Source organism: Entelurus aequoreus, linkage group LG08 (assembly GCF_033978785.1).
Source record: "Entelurus aequoreus isolate RoL-2023_Sb linkage group LG08, RoL_Eaeq_v1.1, whole genome shotgun sequence".
Taxonomy (NCBI): domain Eukaryota; kingdom Metazoa; phylum Chordata; class Actinopteri; order Syngnathiformes; family Syngnathidae; genus Entelurus; species Entelurus aequoreus.
Genome location: NC_084738.1, coordinates 70,912,123 through 70,931,201, shown reverse-complemented (window position 1 = coordinate 70,931,201; position 19,079 = coordinate 70,912,123). Strand labels below are relative to the sequence as shown.

Below are 19,079 nucleotides of genomic sequence, written 5' to 3'. Positions count from 1 at the left end.
ACATTTAATCAATGTTGGGTTCTGACGTTGATTTGACCATTGAAATTTGGTCATTTTTCCTAACCAATATTTTACAACACACATACAACGTTGAAACAACAGGCTTTTTAATGACATATATTCAATGTCAGGTTGATTTGACCGTTGAAATTTGGTCATTTCCCAACCAACGACGTGGATCCAAGGTTAGACACCAACGTTGTCTCAATGTACAAATACAACTGTTTCGCAACGTTGTTTAGAAGTCAGTTTTAATAAACACATATGTATCATCAACGTTGTATCAATGTCTTGCGCCTGCTGGGAAATGTCAAAACCTGGTAATATTTACGTAGCAAAGATCTGAATACCGATAAACTGTCTAATCGTTCTTATACTTGCTCGACGGGAACGCACAAAACCGAGGGCATATAGTACTAATACAAGGGGTAAGGTGGAAAACTGTGATTCAGCCTTACTCTGGAATTGCCTGTTTGGTTCAGGTATCTTAGAACCAACCCTAACCCTTAACCCTGGCCCTACTCTTTAACCCTCGCCCTAAGATCGACCAAAACCATTCAAGGCAGGAAACAAGTCGATACATCGGTATAAACATGTGACACAAGGCTCTTCGCAGAAAGAGACACGTACTTGTATTCATCCAAAAAGGCTCTTTAATTGTTCTAAGTGATTAATTACAGGGGTGAGGAACCATGGGTGATACAGATAATATAATAGCTCTCAATCGCCTCATTTAAAATTGATCATTAAGCAATTAACGGGGGGACGGGAAAGCAGGAGGACGATGGGGGGAATACAAAAGAGCAGAAAAGAGGAGGGTGGGGGGTGAAAATCCTAATAGGCAAACAGAGCTGAGTTAGTAATACAATAGTAACAAATAGGCAAGATTTACACCGTGTGCCAGAAATTAGAAAATGTCTAAAAGTGACTATAAATTCCTATCATAAGTAGATTACATGAATAATGACAGTCAAATAACACATCGATATAGCATTTTCGATTAAATACGTTTACGTATTTGTGAGGCCCTGTGTGTTGTCTGTGCTGTACCGCGGCCCCAAGCTGAGACCCAGTGAGGAACGAGAGCCCCGTGGTTTCGTTAATAAGACACCTTGTGCTGGTCAGTGCTGTCCAGATCTTCACTTTGTGTTCATGTGGACTGCTTTCAGTAAGCGCTGTTCATCGGATGCACGCGCCTTCCTTTTATGGCCACTCGGCGGCAGTAGAGCGATTACACAGGTTAGCGTTTACGGATTAAGCGACGTATGCGGGTCTGACTTTCTTCAGCTTTTTGGTCTCTGTCAACCCCTGAGGGAAATGTCGGGCTGTCAAGCTGCTACATGCTACAATAGTTAGCCATTAGCTCGCGGCTAACCGGTGACGTCTCTTTCTCAGTGTTGCGTTTGCTAGCTGGCAGGCTATTTCCTGGTTCATGGAAGACAGAGTGCTACTCTGATCTGGGTGGACAGCAAGAGGAAATAACTCCCTCGACCCGCGCCGAAATTACGGGTTCCTCACTCGCGCTCGTTTCCTACAAAGTTCTGTGGAAATCGGTTTTGCTGTTTTTGCATAAACCTGCCAACAAACAGACTAATCTACCATCAACGGCTTCCGCAAAGACAAGCCTTCACATCTGGTCTCGTCTGTGACAGTACAATTTATAATCTAATATGTTGCTACAAAAATAGATAGCCGCTTTAAAGAAGGTACCTGATATCTTTTTGCAGATGTCTCAAACTGATTATGCCGTCCCAGAAAAACGCTGCTCTGTCAAAATGTCTAGTTTGTGTGTGTTCTATTATGACGCGTCGCTACAATGGCTGCTTTTTGTTGTTTTTTTTTGGTGACAGTTTTCAAAGATTCTTTCATCTCCTCGCGGCTTTATCAAGTCAACAACACTAAAGCCTGAAATCCATCCACAGTGAAATATATACACTACAATCACAGCAGGATCACTCTGGTTATACATCCACCACGCGCCGACACCGCGGACACCTTTAAAGCGCATGAAAACGGACAAGCAAGCAGCGAGAAGCTCAATCTTGCCAAGTTCCAACAGTGTTCTGGAGGGTCAACTGGCAACGGTGCAGTCACATCCATTTAAACTCACAAGAACCTACAGACCTGGTACAATAATGACTTGACCTTCTCCGCAGTGGTCAGTTGTCTCCTTTTGGTTCACACCTCCGACTCCAAACTGGATACCCGTTTCCAGGGACGAACCACGCACGGGCTCCCCGCAGGCTGGCTGACTCCTCCTTGACTCACATGAGTCTCTGACCCAGTCCGAGAGCCCTGATAGACCCCGTAGCCTCCGTACACACTGTCTTGGTACAAAAGTGCCCTCTGACCCCCGCATCGTCCACCACCGCAGGCCAGCAGCTGGCACACTGGGCCGGGGCCCCGCTGGCTACCTGGGGCCTGGTTGTGGTGCTGCAGTGGTGAGTGGTAGAGTGGTAGTCCAGGGTAAGAGTTCAGGTAGTGGGTGTATTGTTTGCTGAGCAAGCTAGTGGCTCGCCGCACCATCCCTCGCCCAAGACCAGCACCGTGCTGCACCGCTTCGCCGTACGTCGGGAGATGAGTGGAGTGGGAGTATTTCAGCCTTTGGCCCTTGCGCCCGGTGGGCCTCCTGTGGTCCTCCCTTATGTGGAGGTAGGCCTGGTTTCGAGGGAGGCACAGGTTGTTTCGGACGTGGGCGGGGTTCGAGGCCTTAGCGGGTGTTGTCTGGGTAAGGATGCAGGGAAACAGGTCTGGAAGTGTGGAGGGCGACTGGCTGGATAGGGATGACTGGGACTCGTCGAGCTGGTGGATCTGCTCGCTGCCCCAAGTCGCTTTGAGGAAAGAGGAGCGGCGGCGCCTGCGTTTTCCTCTTACCATGAGGTCCTCTGGGGGCCAGGAGCTGTAGTTCTCCACCTGAGGACACGTGCCCTCCACAGAGTAGATGCTCTCCATGCTGGGCGCCGAGATGTGGTTGTCCTGAAGGTGGTTGGCTTTCAGCTCACTAAGGCAGACGGGAGGGTCGATCTTTTCATGATTCCGAAATGTTCTCCTCTCTGCATCCCCATCTCCACACTGGAAGCTCTTAGACCTCCTTTTCCTCTGGTAGACGCCTCCTTCCGCTTGCTGCTTATGGGCCAAGGAGACGGGATGGGAGGTGTAGATGTCAGGCAGCTGCAAGTCGGTGTAGGAGATAAACGGCGAGCGCGGTTGGGCGTCTACATAGAGTCTTCCGGTGGTCTGGTAGTGGTGGGGATGCTGATGCGGGAGCGTCTCGCTAACCGCCAAGTGGGGGCTGCTGAGGCTAGAGACAGGAAGCAAGCGATCGTACAAACAGGAAGTAGAGCGAGTCGGGAGGGTGTAGCGCAGCGGCGTGGGCCTGCTCACACCCCTTTGCTGTTTTAGCGACGTCACGGTGGCCAGAGTGGGGGAGACGGACCTCTGCGGGAAGTGGTTCTCCATGACATACGCGAATCCCCCCGGTACGGTATCCGTGGGTATGTGCGGGACACGAACGGGCAAGCTACAGCTGTGCCGGCTCAAGTGCTCGATGGTCTTGGTGGCGTTGTCCAGCGAGCTCTCCACATTGGCGGTGGAGACCAGGCCTTTGGCGGTGCGCAGCATCTTCAGCATGTTGGCTTGGGCGTAGTTGGACGTCAGGTCCGGTTTGGCGAGACCGGATGAACGCCCGTGATCTTCCACTCCTTTGAAGCAACTGTAGATACCCTGGAAGAGAAGGACGCACGATGAAAACCAACAAATAACAAAAGAACAGAGAGTCAGCTTTAAAGAAAAGCATTGTAGTGTATCTGTAAAGGTTTAGGGTTACAATGTAGTATTTTTTCAACAATTTCAAATAAGTATCAGAGGTTCTATAATCGAGGTGCACTAAAAGAACAACTTTTTGATGTTGATCATCACCAACCCCTGCCTCATCAATAACACATCTCTACATCGGCGAGCCTGCGACGCGAGCGATGTTAAAAGACTACATCAGGACGTAGAATCGGACTCGGCGCGGAACGTAAGGCTAACAAGACTGCTATCAGCATCTTCGGGCAAAGAGGAGATGAACTCCGCTGATCCAAGATGCACGTCTTCTTCAACATCAATAACACAGGACACCCAATGCTAACAACCCGGAACGCTAACAACGCAGCTAACGATCGTAACTGCGACTGTCCAGTTGACGAGAATTTTTGAAAAACGACACATGGCTATGGTTCAGCACTTAAAACCAAGTTCTAACCCAGGATGTGACGGAGCGTTTCCATGTTGTGGCGGTGTTGTAGTGGCCGGGTGAAAACCATAGCAATGAGGATCTTCCGGGCTACCTGTGAGTACTGTAATTTACAGTAGAACCCTCTCAAGGCTACATAATAGAAAGAAAAAAAAATGTAAACAAGAAAAAAAAGGTTATTATATTGAAAAATATATTTTAAAAAATAATAATATGTTAAAAAATAAATAATGAAAAAAGCCTACTATATTGAAAAATATTGAAGAAAAACAATATTTCAAAAAATGTATTACAAAAGGCTACTTTATTCGGTGAAACAAGTATACGGTTGTTTCTATTTTTTTTTTTTTTTTAATACTTTGTAGCACTTTGAGATTTTAACTAATGTAAAGTGCGTTACAAATGTAATTCATTATTATTATTATTATTATTATTATTATAAATGTGTTCCTGTGTATTATTTATCCAGCAGTGGTCATCCACGATGGTATTTTGGGGGGGTAATCAGTGAAGTCGGACATCACTGAAGGCCTAGGTGGGAAACGCACGGCCCGCCACCGTATTTGGTGCTCAAAAAGAGGCTCAAGGTACATACCATACCATACCATACCATACCATACCAACTTTATTTATAAAGCCCTTTAAAAACAACCACAGTTGAAAAACAAAGGGCTGTACACCACAAAGGTACACATTGCCAGCATGAATTGATTAACGTGGACCCCGACTTAAACAAGTTGAAAAACTTATTGGGGTGTTACCATTTAGTGGTCAATTGTACGGAATATGTACTGCAGGGTTTCCCGCAGCGCTTTGTTGTTAAGGTGGCCGCCACCGCCTAAACTAAAGTCTTAACAAGCTGCTCCGCTTCGTACTGCCTCTGTCAGTTCGTCTCTGCGGCACCCAGCATTGTCCCACCCACAGAACCATCTGATTGGTTACACGCAGAGCGGTAACAGCCAATCAGCAGTGCGTATTCAGAGCGCATGTAGTCAGTGCTTAGGCAGGCAGAGAGGAGAGAGGGTGCGGGTGAGCGGACAGGTGTTTAGCAGGTGAGCATAATGCAGCGGACTCTCCCCAAATTATAATAAACACTTCCAAGTCAAGTACTAGTAACATCACTATGAGCCCGTTGACGTTCTAGAAACATAAGCGGCAGCTCAGCTCGCTCGCAGTCCTTGAGGTGAAGGCTAATTAGCTTTTAGCGTAAAGTTAGCTCACTGTGTGTGTGTGTTACGGACAGCAAAGCCCTGTCTGTCTGATCGAAAAACAAGCATTATTGACCTACAGTTAACAACTAAGTTATTTCACTTGACCTTTTTCTGTGTTGATTGAGCTGTGTTGAAGCAGCAAAAAAGGACATTATGTTAAATGAAGAGTTTCTGTCTCTGATAGTTGATATAATAATGTAAAAAGCTTACATGAACTCCATGGTGTTCAGGGATGAATAGTCTCTCCTATTGCTATTGTACTATTTTTTTCAGCTATAGTTACATTAATCATTAGTAATGTAGCAGCGTGTTTTGAATGACAGGGTCCCTGCTATCACATGTTGATAAAAATATAACATTTACATAATAAAAATCAACTACAGGCTTCCGATAATGCTGTAATAAATTAAGCATGATGAGTTGAACACATGTCAGCATGTGGCCCCACTTTTAACTCTTTTTTTCAAACGCTAACTTACAGTAAGTCATTAATTTGTCATTATTTTGACTTACTAAGTCATAATAATGACATACTTAGTATCTCAGGTAACTAGGACTGTTTTGTTTTTACTTTACGGAAAAAATATTGAGATATTGATGGCGACAGGCCGAGTTACACCGATCCTTACACCCGCCCACCCCCTTCCCCGGTCTGTCCGCCGGAAAGACACCACTTTAAAGGCCTACTGAAAGCCACTACTACCGACCACGCAGTCTGATAGTTTATATATCAATGATGAAATCTTAACATTACAACACATGCCAATACGGCCGGGTTAACTTATAAAGTGACATTTTAAATTTGCCGCTAAACTTCCGGTTCGAAACGCCTCTGAGGATGCCGTATGCGCGTGACGTAACCCGGGGAACACGGGTATGCCTTCCACATTGAAGCCAATACGAAAAAGCTCTGTTTTCATTTCATAATTCCACAGTATTCTGGAAATCTGTGTTGGTGAATCTGTTGCAATCATGTTCATTGCATTATGGAGAAAGAAGCTGAGCAAGCAAAGAAGAAAGTTGTCGGTGCGAAATGGACGTATTTTTCGAACGTAGTCAGCAACAACAGTACACAGCCGGCGCTTCTTTGTTTACATTCCCGAAAGATGCAGTCAAGATGGAAGAACTCGGATAACAGAGACTCTAACCAGGAGGACTTTTGACTTCGATACACAGACGCCTGTAGAGAACTGGGACAACACAGACTCTTACCAGGATTACTTTGATGGGATTTTTAAAGGCCTACTGAAATGACATTTTTTTATCCAAACGGGGATAGCAGATCCATTCTATGTGTCATACTTGATCATTTCGCGATATTGCCATATTTTTGCTGAAAGGATTTAGTAGAGAACATGGACGATAAAGTTCGCAACTTTTGGTCGCTGATAAAAAAAAAGCCTAGCCTGTACCGGAAGTAGCGTGACGTCGCAGGTTGAAGGGCTCCTCACATTTCCCCATTGTTTACACCAGCAGCGAGAGCGATTCGGACCGAGAAAGCGACGATTACCCCATTAATTTGAGCCAGGATGAAAGATTCGTGGATGAGGAACGTGAGCGTGAAGGACTAGAGTGCAGTGCAGGACGTATCTTTTTTCGCTCTGACCGTAACTTAGGTAAAAGGGCTCATTGGATTCCGCACTCTCTCCTTTTTCTATTGTGGATCACGGATTTGTATTTTAAACCACCTCGGATACTATATCCTCTTGAAAATGAGAGTCCAGAACGTGAAATGGACATTCGCAGTGACTTTTATCTCCACGACAATACATCGGCGAAGCACTTTAGCTACGGAGCTAACGTGATAGCATCGTGCTTAAATGCGGATAGAAACAAAAGAAATAAGCCCCTGACTGGAAGGATAGACAGAAGATCAACAATACTACTATCAGGAGACACCGAACCAAACACTGGACCTGTAACCACACGGTTAATGCTGTGCCGCCAGTCGAAGCCTAGCAATGCTGTTGCTAACGACGCCATTGAAGCTAACTTAGCTACGGGACCTTGTCAGAGCTATGCTAAAAACATTAGCGCTCCACCTACGCCAGCCCTCATCTGCTCATCAACACCCGTGCTCACCTGCGTTCCAGCGATCGACGGCGCGACGAAGGACTTCACCACGATCATCGATGCGGTCGGCGGCTAACGTCGGATAGCGCGTCTGCTATCCAAGTCAAAGTCCTCCTGGTTGTGTTGCTGCAGCCAGCCGCTAATACACCAATCCCACCTACAGCTTTCTTCTTTGCAGTCTCCATTGTTCATTAAACAAATTGCAAAAGATTCACCAACACAGACGTCCAGAATACTGTGGAATTTTGAGATAAAAACAGAGTTTTGTATTGGATTCAATGGAGTCCGAATACTTCCGGTTCAACGATTGACGTCACGCGCATGCGTCATCATACATAGACCTTTTCAACCGGAAGTTTAGCGGGAAATTTAAAATGTCACTTTCTAAGTTAACCCGGCCGTATTGGCATGTGTTGCAATGTTAAGATTTCATCATTGATATATAAACTATCAGACTGCGTGGTCGCTAGTAGTGGCTTTCAGTAGGCCTTTAAAATCTCCTTTTATCACCGGGGGAATACTTAGCATCACATTCATTATGCATTCCCCTGAGACCCCGAGAAAAAAAAACCGGGGGACCAGATGACGCCGCGCTAAACTCCCGAGTCAAACGACGCGCAAACACAAATCCCGCGGACGCTCCCGACGCCCAGATTCCGGGAAAAGAAAGCTCAATTCAATTTGCCCCCGGGGGGGGCCTGATGCGGATTAACGATCTGATAGTCACTTAGCCGCTAATCTAATCAAAAAAAAGAAGAAGAGGGATCCTGTCTCAATGGTGTAATTACGCTGAAGAGCAGCAGAGAGGCTGGAGTCCATTGAAGCCTCACGTCTCAATAGTCACATTCCCCGACAACAATAACCAGCTGCTGAGTCACGCTAATTGCCAAACCCTTAAAGTTAAACGTTCGAGCAAATCCCCCGAATTAGCGCTTTTATCCCCTCTACGGCCTTTTCAGTAATTGTTTTAAACGAGGCTTCTCGATTACGGCAGGAAAACATCAATCCACGCCGATTTAGCGTTGTCTTACTGGCACTTGCTGGAAAGCATGGCGCCAACACTTGAAGCGGGAGGGATGGGCACTGAATCGGGTACTTTTGTAGGTACCGACCAGGTCCTGATTCAGGCGCCGTATAAATATACGCCACACACACATATTCAACGCTCTCGACGCTTGAATCCCTTAGGGGCGATGGACGGCTGACTAGCGCTTATACAGCAGCTCTGTTGCAAGTTTTGTGGATTCTATGTAACTTGTTTATGTGTGCAAAGGCTACGAGGTGTTTTTCCTTGGCTTCAGTATGGACCCCCTCCCTGGAGTCCAGCCTTTGACTGAATATGCTTTTACCCCCCCCCCCCCCCCCCAAATTCAGCTGACAACAACACTTTATTTTAGGGTAGTTATGTTCCAATTTTGCTGACATTTCCATTAATTTAATGAATGTGGGAATGAATTTAACTGTTTCTTATTTCAAATGCACTGTTTGATAAATGCTTATTTAGTGAAACAACATTTTTTTTTTTTAAACTGCATCAATATACATAAATTATAGATGCGTCGATAATCGATTTTTAATCAAATCAAATATTCCCCCCCTCGACCACATACATGCTACCAAATTGCGTGAATTTGGTCGTCAAAACTAAGACGCGCCATGCAAATCAAACAGCTGCTGTGTAATAAGTACAATACTTGCAGTACAACCTGACCACCTGAGGGCACCACAGACTGTGGACGCTTTTAAAAAAGGCTTAAAAACCCTTCTTTTTAAAAATGCCTCTTTTTTTATAGATATATGCATACCAGTTCTAGCTATTTGGCTCTTCTAGTTTTGATTTTTATTTATTTTTCTTATCTTTTTATTTGTATTTGTTTTAATACACTGTAGCACTTTGAGGTTGTTTACTCAATGTAAAGTGCTTTTTACAAATAAAATATATTATTATTATTATTAGTAGTAGTAGTACAAACATTTGTAGGGCTAAAAAAAAAAACGCACACTCAGCTTAATGGCAAAGACTACTTCCTGACTCCGGCAACGCATCGAATGTCGTGGAATGGCAACGGCGGACAAAGTCTGCTACATAAAACTTGCAAATGAGACTCAGAAGTGTAGGAAAACAAGATATCATTATTGAACGTTACAAAAATAACATTTATAAGCACATGAACTAGGGTTGTACGGTATACCGGTACCGGTATACTATCGCGGCACTAATGAATAAAAAAAAAAAAAACGGAACAGTACTCTGTTTGAAAAGTACCGGTTCCCTGTATTTTTTTATTTTATTTTCTTAACGGACATGACGGCGAGTCGTCACGTCGTGACATTGCTGGGTTTTACGAGCAGAGGAGCACGTTCGGCAGCGCACACACACAGAGTACTTCGTTATCACTGGAGGACGAGGAGTATCAAAACATGCTTCACTACACACCGTAGGAGGAGACAATAGCTCACCGGCGTCACAATGTAAACAAACGCCACGGGTGGATCTACACCAGACATCCACTGTAATGATACCAAGTACAAGAGTGTATCTAGTCGATACTACTATGATTACATCACAACGTCACACAATCATTTTTGACTTATTTAAAAATTCATATGTCAGGACTTTGAATATGACCAATGTATGATCCTGTAACTACTTGGTATCGAATCGATACCTACACGTGTGGTATCATCCAAAACTAATGTAAAGTATCAAAGAAGAGAAGAATAAGTGATTATTGCATTTTAACAGAAGTGTAGATAGAACATGTTGAAAGAGAAAATAAGCAGATATCAACAGTAAATGAACAAGTAGATTAATAATCATTTTTTACAGCTTGTCCCTCATAATGTAGACAAAATAATAGGTGTATGAATGACACAATATGTTACTGCATACGTCAGCAGACTAATTAGGAGCCTTTGTTTGTTTACTTACTACTAAAAGACAAGTTGACTATTTTATTTAAGGACTAAATTGCAATAATAAACACATGTTTCATGTACAATAAGATTTTTTGTTCAAATAAAGCCAATAATGCAATTTTTTTGTGGTCCCCTTTATTTAGAAAAGTATCGAAAGTACCAAAATATTGGTATCGGGACAACCCTAATATCGTCGTAAATATCACCATCTTGGCGAATGTGACTCATTTTGAGTAACAGGAGTTTTTAGCCCTCAAATATGGAACGCCACTTGAAATGTGGTCACATGGGATTTATGCTGATGGCATCTTATAATGAGGCACATTACAGTCGTTAGTTAAAAAAGTAATGGAGGTAAGATGACGGGTTTAATGTCGGAATATCTTTGAATATAGAGAACAATAAATAATTGTACTTTGTAAATATGGAATATTCCACTTTTTTCATAAAAGAACTTATTTTTATTAAAAACTTTTTTTTTTTTTTTTTTTTTTTTTTAAAGAAACGGGATAAAGAGTAAATACAGTAAATATCTAAAAAAAATAAGATATTTTTGAAGGATTAATTGATTGTATTTCATGGCCGAGTCTAATTTTAGCAAGCGAGGACAGGCAACAAAATGCTTTTTTTTCCTGCAGCATCCAAGGTGTTACACCTTCTGGGGGTATACATAATTTAGCAGCAGTTAAGTGCAGCCAGGACCAAAAAGTCCTCAGGGAGTTTTTTAAGAGTGTATGATAAAAAATATATACATATATTTGGATTTATATTATTTTCCAACTGTTTCTGGTTAAATCTCTCAAATCACTTCAGTCCTAGATTTTGAAGAAGAAAAAAAAAAGGTCAACATAGATTTGTTTATTTTATTCCAACCCTTTGAATGCAAATATGAACTAATAATGTCAGTTTTTAGTTGGAAAAATTGAAAGACTGAAGTTGATTTGATCAAAAATAAGTAGAAAAAAATACGACTCCAAAAACATTTAAAAATTAAAGCTGCAAGCAGCGTTGGTCGGGTCCGCATTTTGGCAGGTGCTAGTCCTAGGTGTCCCAATGCTTTTGTCCAGTGGTAGTCCTGAGTGAGACCTACATAGAGGTTTTTGTTTCGTGTCTCTACGATATTCGTACTGGGAGTTAGATTCTCTTGTGTAGTGTACTACCTTCTCTGCATTCTGTGCTCACGCTGGTGCTTTCTGCTTTTAAGCAGCCATCTTAAAACAAAAGCAGCGGAGCAGCTTTAGTGCTGCGGGTCTTTGAAGGCACGTAAAATCAAAACTGTAGCACTAAATGAAACGCCGTCGTCAACTTTTAATCAGAAGGGTTCAATCTCTCTCCTGTAGCAGTTTGAAGCCGAAACGACAAACGCGCTCGGAGGAGATAATGTTTGATGTTTGGTGACCGGTTTTAACAAAAATTTTGTTTTGAAGGAGGGATAGCAAACTTCCTGTTGATTTTTGCTGAAGGATGTCAATCTAAGAAATGTAGGTCTAGGTGAGACCTACATAGAGATATTTGTTTCATGTCTCTAAGAGAGAAGTTACAAGCAGTTTTGTCTTGAGTTTTCCTCTGAGGAGCAGTTGTGTCTCTGTTTTATTCAAAAATTGCGCTAGAGCACAATTTTGAGTTTTGGGGTTCGGTTTTTTTTTTTAGATGGCAATTTCCACCAGTCCCGATGTGTGTGAGAAGTTTGGTGAGTTTTGAAGTATTTTAAAGGGGTCAAATTACAGCTCAAAGAGGCAAAAATGAGTGTTTTTAGTCATTTTTTGTCTTGAAGGGGAAATTGCCAACTTCCTGTTGATTTTTGCCCGAAGAAATTAATTAATAAAAAGTAGGTCTAAGTGAGACCTACATAGAGGTTTCATGTCTCTACGACATTCCTAGTGGGAGTTACAGGCAGTTTTCTTCCTAGGGGGCGCTAGAGCGCAATTTTGATTTTTGAGGTTAGGTTTTTTTACTAAAGTTTTTGGGTCACTTTTTTCTATTTGTGTGTCAAATTTGGTGAGTTTTGAAGCATGTTAAGGGGGGCAAAGTAGTGCGCAAAGCTGCGGAATAATAATAATAAAGAATAAAGAATAATAATAAAACGTTACAATTTCAATAGTGTCCTTTCGTCCCATTGCAAAAGGACTCCCTTTGGGATTCCTTTGACAATGGGCCTGTGCGGACCCTAAAAACGGTACCTGGGAATCGATACAGGTCCTCAACGGCACCAGTTTTTGGTACTTTTGTGTGTGTTAATAAGTGAATTATATTATTAATATATGTTTATTGTTTGATAAAAACATTTATTTTTTAATGTAACATTTAAAAATGAGCTTATTATGATAACAGTGCTGTCCAGGTGTTATATTTTCTGATCTGCCTCATTTGAAATGCAGTTGCACTTCCAAGACATTAGATGGCAGTACTGTGCAGGCTACATATGCTATGTTGTTTCGCAGGAAGTTAAACGTTGTGTCGCGCCCTACAAAGTGTTAATCGTCTAAGTATTGTGCTTATTACTGTTGCGTTTGACCAGATGTTTCTCCAAGTGGGATGTAAAACGCTGGTCAGTCCCAAGTTCCTTAGATGACATATAAACTGAACTCAAAGGTACCACCAAGCACAGAATAGGTATTTTGTAATTTATTGTCAAATATTTGACAATAGAGACCAGCCTCGAACAACACATACAAATGCGTAGCCCAAGTTGATCTGAAAACATCCCGGAATGCACTCTCCTCTTCAATATCTCCCCCCGCCCTCACTTCTCTCACTTCAAACACATTCTCCTTGTCTCTTATCTTGAGTCTGGCCTGGGAAGCAGAACAGGGAGTATTCTTCCTTCTCGTGTTATCTCTACTCTCTGCATTCCACTGCTAGAAGACCGACACCTTACTTTGCAGACTAGTAAAGAAGGAAGAATACTAGCTATTTTGTAATACGATTATGGAGGAAAGAAGAAACACAAAAATATGGATATATGAAAATATATATATATATCCTTCATTACCCAACAGCTGTCGGATTGTAGCATTCATCCAAATTGTACTTTTCATGAACAAATTTGGAGGTGTTCAAATCGCCATGTAAAATCGCTGATGCTAATAGTAGCCTGTGTGTGTTAATAAATGTTAATTGTTTGTTAATAAAATTTTATTTTTTAATGTAACATTTAAAAATGAGCTTATTATGATATTTGTGCTGTCCAGTTATAACTAGTTTTCTGATCTCAGTTGTCATTAAATGGCAGTAGTGTGCAGGCTACATATGCCGTGTTGTTTCGCAGGAAGTTAAACGTTGTGTCGCGCCCTACAAAGTGTTAATCGTCTAAGTATTGTGCTTATTACCCACCAGCTGTTGGATTGTAACATTCATCCAAGTTGTAGTTTTCGTTAACAATTTTGGAGGTGTTCAAATCGCCATGTAAAATTGCTGATGCTAATAGTAGCCTGTCTATGGAAAATCCCATGTAAACTAGCATCGAGCTAGCGCATTTTTTGGAAGAGCGGAGCCTTACGTTACGTTTGAGCGTTTTCTACCGAGCATACTTTTTTTTTTGATCGGTGTTGAAAATGGCAACATTACTCCGGGGGAGTTTGGCTCGGTCCGTCTGCCTGAGTGATCGTTTACGCGAGCCGGTGTTTAGTCTGCAACCGCTGCGCCCTACAAAGTGTTAATCATGTAAGTTCTGTGCTCATAACTGTGCTCATGACACACCAGCTGTTGGATTGTAGCATTCATCCAAGTTGTAGTTTCCATTAACAAATTTGAAGGTGTTCAAATCGCCATGCAAAATCGCTGATGCTAATAGTAGCCTGTCTATGGCAAATCCCACGTAAACTAGCATCAAGCTAGCGCTGTCCAGTTATAACTTGTTTTCTGATCTCAGTTGTCATTAGATGGCAGGACTACGTAGGCTACCTATGCCGTGTTGTTTCACTGGCGTATAGAAACTTTGTGTTGCGCCCTACAAAGTTTTAATCATGTAAGTACTGTGCTCATTACACACCAGCTGTTGGATTGTAACATTCATTTAAGTCAGAGGTGTCAAAGTGGTTTTCACTGAGGGCCACATGGCAGTTATGTTTGGCCCCAGAGGGCCGCTTCTAACAGTGAATACTATTATTACACCATTTTTAAATGTATTTTATTAGGGAATTTTTTGGGAAAGTAAAATGTAAAAAAAATATGGTAAGTTGCGATAATTTCACCTCAAAATTTTGTGTTTATTACTGTAAATGGAAAAACGGTATTGCTGTTTTCATAGTAAATAATAGGCAGCTCAGTTGCCAGAATCTTACTGTAAAATTCACATTTGTTTTTTTTACTGTAAATAAAAAAACTGCAATTTTACAGTAACATTTTAGCACCTGAGATGCCAGTTTTTTTTTCTTTTTACGGCAAATCAACAACTGTAGATTTTTCAGGTGTATTACTGTAAATGCCAAAACAACACCACAGTTTATTACAGTAAAAAAAAAGTACAGTTGTTTTCATTTAGAGAAAAATGCTGTAAAAAACACAATAAAATGTCACAATTTTACCATGAAATCTATTGCTACTTTTACATTGCACAATTTGATGGATAACTTGCTTTGAAATCATTATTATTAGTATTTATTTCTATTTTAAAAATGGTTTGAATGTTTGATAATTTATTTTTGCATAATTAGACAATATTTAAGTTAACATAATTTGCGATTACATGGAGTACATACGTTTTTTTAAGAAATAATACATTTAGTAAGAAAAGTTACAGTACTTTATTGATACATGTTATTTGCAGGCTTTCGAGGGCCAAATAAAATGAAGTGGCGGGCCACATTTGGCCCTCGGGCCTTGATTTTGACACCTGTGATCCCAGTTGTAGTTTTCAATAACACATTTGGAGGTGTTCAAATCGCCATGTAAAATCGCTCATGCTAATAGTAGCCTGTCTATGGCAAATCCCATGTAAATTAACATCAAGCTAGCGCAGGGGTCACCAACGCGGTGCCCGCGGGCACCAGGTAGCCCGTAAGGACCAGATGAGTAGCCCGCTGGCCTGTTCTAAAAATAGCTCAAATAGCAGCACTTACCAGTGAGCTGCCTCTATTTTTTAATTTTCATTTATTTACTAGCAAGCTGTTCTCGCTTTGCCCGACATTTTTAATTCTAAGAGAGACAAAACTCAAATAGAATTTGAAAATCCAAGAAAATATTTTAAAGACTCGGTCTTCACTTGTTTAAATAAATTCATTAATTTTTTTCCTTTGCTTCTTATAACTTTCAGAAAGACAATTTTAGAGAAAAAAATACAACCTTAAAAATTATTTTAGGATTTTTAAAACACATATACCTTTTTACCTTTTAAATTCCTTCCTCTTCTTTCCTGACAATTTAAATCAATGTTCAAGTAAAAAAAAAATTTATTGTAAAGAATAATAAATACATTTTAATTTAATTCTTCATTTTAGCTTCTGTTTTTTCGACTACGAATATTTGTGAAATATTTCTTCAAACTTATTATGATTAAAATACAAAAACAATTATTCTGGCAAATCTAGAAAATCTGTAGAATCCAATTTAAATCTTATTTCAATGTCTTTTGAATTTCTTTTAAAATTTTTGTTCTGGAAAATCTAAAAGAAATAATGATTTGTCTTTGTTAGAAATATAGCTTGGTCCAATTTGTTATATATTCTAACAAAGTGTAGATTGGATTTTAACCTATTTAAAACATGTCATCAAAATTCTCAAATTAATTTTAATCAGGAAAAATGACTAATGATGTTCCATAAATTATTTTTTTAATTTTTTCAAAAAGATTCGAATTAGCTAGTTTTTCTTTTCTTTTTTTCCGGTTGAATTTTGAATTTTAAAGAGTCGAAATTGAAGATAAACTATGTTTCAGAATTTAATTGTCATTTTTTTTCGTGTTTTCTCCTCTTTTAAACCGTTCGATTAAGTATAAATATCATTAATTATCAATAATAACATAGAGTTAAAGGTAAATTGAGCAAATTGGCTATTTCTGGCAATTTATTGAAGTGTGTATCAAACTGGTAGCCCTTCGCATTAATCAGTACCCAAGAAGTAGCTCTTGCTTTCAAAAAGGTTGGTGACCCCTGAGCTAGCGCATTTAGGAAGAGTGAAGCTTTATGTTTGAGCGTTTTCTACCAAGCATGGTTTTTTGTCTGAATATAAGTTGAAAAGGATTTGCAAATCATTGTATTCTGTTTTTATTCACCATTTACACAACGTGCCAACTTCACGGGTTTGGGGTTTTGTACAATTAGATCAACATGCAGGGCATGTTGCTTGATTTAAAAAAATTAATACAAGTATTTTACAGTTAATTTTATCCTACGTTTAAATATTTTTTTTTCCTGTGGACGTCACTGATGGAAATATTGTTTTTGCCCGCTTCCTGAGGCTAAAAAAAAAAAATATATATATATATATATGTTAACTAAAATCGCAGATTCTCCTACTTCCCAGTACACCCGAACGCGTCGCCACTGCCTCACCCTGCTGACGGCCAGCATGTAGTCGAGCTTGCGCGACTTGCGCAGCGAGTGGCGCAGCTTCCAGTAGAGCAGGTGCTCCCAGGCGAACACCAGCAGGCTGAGGCCCATGGCCACCAGCAGCATGTAGAAGACGCCCGCCATGTTGTCGATGTCCAGCTTGCTGCTCATCACCTCGTTCTCTCGTTCTGGCAGATGCCCGACAGCCACACCGTCTCCAGGCGCTGAGTGTCTCCTGGAGGCGACGGGGGGGAGCACGGATTACGTTGAAGGGTTGGCCGCCGCCACAATTCATCGACAATATCTCTTATTGGCCATTTTTGTCACTCAAATGTTGTATGTCAGGGTGTGTTTGTGAATATACTTCAACCTCTCAGTGGAGGTGGATATTAACTCCACACATCAGGCAGCCTTCATGGTGTGTTTGTGCTGCATGTGTGTGAGTGTGTGTGTGGTGTGTGTGTGTGTGTGTGTGTGTGTGTGTGTGTGTGTGTGTGTGTGTGTGTGTGTGTGTGTGTGTGTGTGTGTGTGTGTGTGTGTGTGTGTGTGTGTGTGTGTGTGGTGTGATGGAGATAATCATTCCCCTCACACTCCACACCATTCTGCAGGGTTTTTATATCTTCCCAGAAAGCCAGCCTCCTTACAGCCAAACAAACTGGACTGACGCCAATTTTGTGAGCAATCGTTAGCATTCTATTATTAGCCTTTTTTTGCAAAATTTGCAGGTACACAACTCAGAGTCATATATTTTGTTACTGCTTTGTTTTAGCAATCGAGAATATTTCAGTTGTTTTTATCCGTCTTTGTGGGGACATTGTTGATTGCCATGTCAAGTTGGATGTACTTTGTGGACGCAGTAAGTCTTTGCTGTCGTCCAGCGTTCTGTTTTTCTTTAGTTTGTTGCCAGTTCGGTTTTAGTTTTGTTCTGTGTGACCTTCCCTAAGCTTCAATGCCTTTTCTTAGGGGCACTCACCTTTTGTTTATTTTTTGGTGGTTGAAAAACACTGGAGTAACTTACAGTATTTTGGTACTTGGCGCATGTTACAGTTAGCATTTTCGCTTTTTTAGCTGATTTAGCAGGTATCAGTGTCCTTTATTTTGGTATTTTATCATTCTAACTGCAGGGTTTTTATATCTTCCGAGAGAGCCAGCCTCCTTACAGCCAAACAAACTGGACTGTCGCCAATTTTGTGCGCAATCGTTAGCATTCTATTATTAGCCTTTTTTTTGCAAAATTTGCAGGTACACAACTCAGAGTCAAATATTTTGTTAGGCAGAAGTCTTTGCTGTCGTCCAGCGTTCGGTTTTTGTTTACTTTGCAGCCAGTTCAGTTTTAGTTTTGTTCTGCATAGCCTTCCCTAAGCTTCAATGCCTTTTCTTAGGGGCACTCACCTTTTGTTTATTTTGGTGGTTGAATAACACTGGAGTAACTTACATTTTTTTTGTACTTGGCGCATGTTACAGTTAGTATTTTCGCTTTTTTAGCTGATTTAGCGGGTATCAGTGTCTTTTATTTTGGTATTTTTATCATTCTAACTGCAGGGTTTTTATATCTTCCCAGAGAGCCAGCCTCCTTACAGCCAAACAAACTGGACTGTCGCCAATGTTGTGGCGCAATCGTTAGCATTCTATTATTAGCCTTTTTTGCAAATTTGCAGGTACACAACTCAGAGTCAAATATTTTGTTACTGCCTTTGTTTAGCAATCAAGAATATTTCAGTTGTTTTTATCCGTCTTTGTGGGGACATTGTTGATTGCCATGTCAAGTTTGGATGTACTTTGTGGACGCAGTAAGTCTTTGCTGTCGTCCAGCATTCTGTTTTTGTTTACTTTGCAGCCAGTTCAGTTTTAGTTTTGTTTTGCATAGCCTTCCCTAAGCTTCAATGCCTTTTCTTAGGGGCACTCACCTTTTGTTTATTTTTGGTGGTTGAATAACACTGGAGTAACTTACAGTATTTTGGTACTTGGCGCATGTTACAGTTAGCATTTTCGCTTTTTTAGCTAATTTAGCAGGTATCAGTGTCTTTATTTTGGTATTTATCATTCTAACTGCAGGGTTTTTATATCTTCTGAGAGAGCCAGCCTCCTTACAGCAAACAAACTGGACTGTCGCCAATTTTGTGGCGCAATCGTTAGCATTCTATTATTAGC

The 19,079-nt window shown here is 41.0% G+C and overlaps 1 pseudogene; it reads right to left on the bottom strand.

Moving 5' to 3' along the window:
- Window positions 1-653: 653 nt before the first annotated feature.
- The window catches only part of LOC133656269 (glutamate receptor ionotropic, NMDA 2C-like), a 181,251-nt pseudogene continuing 162,825 nt past the window's right edge, over window positions 654-19,079 (bottom strand).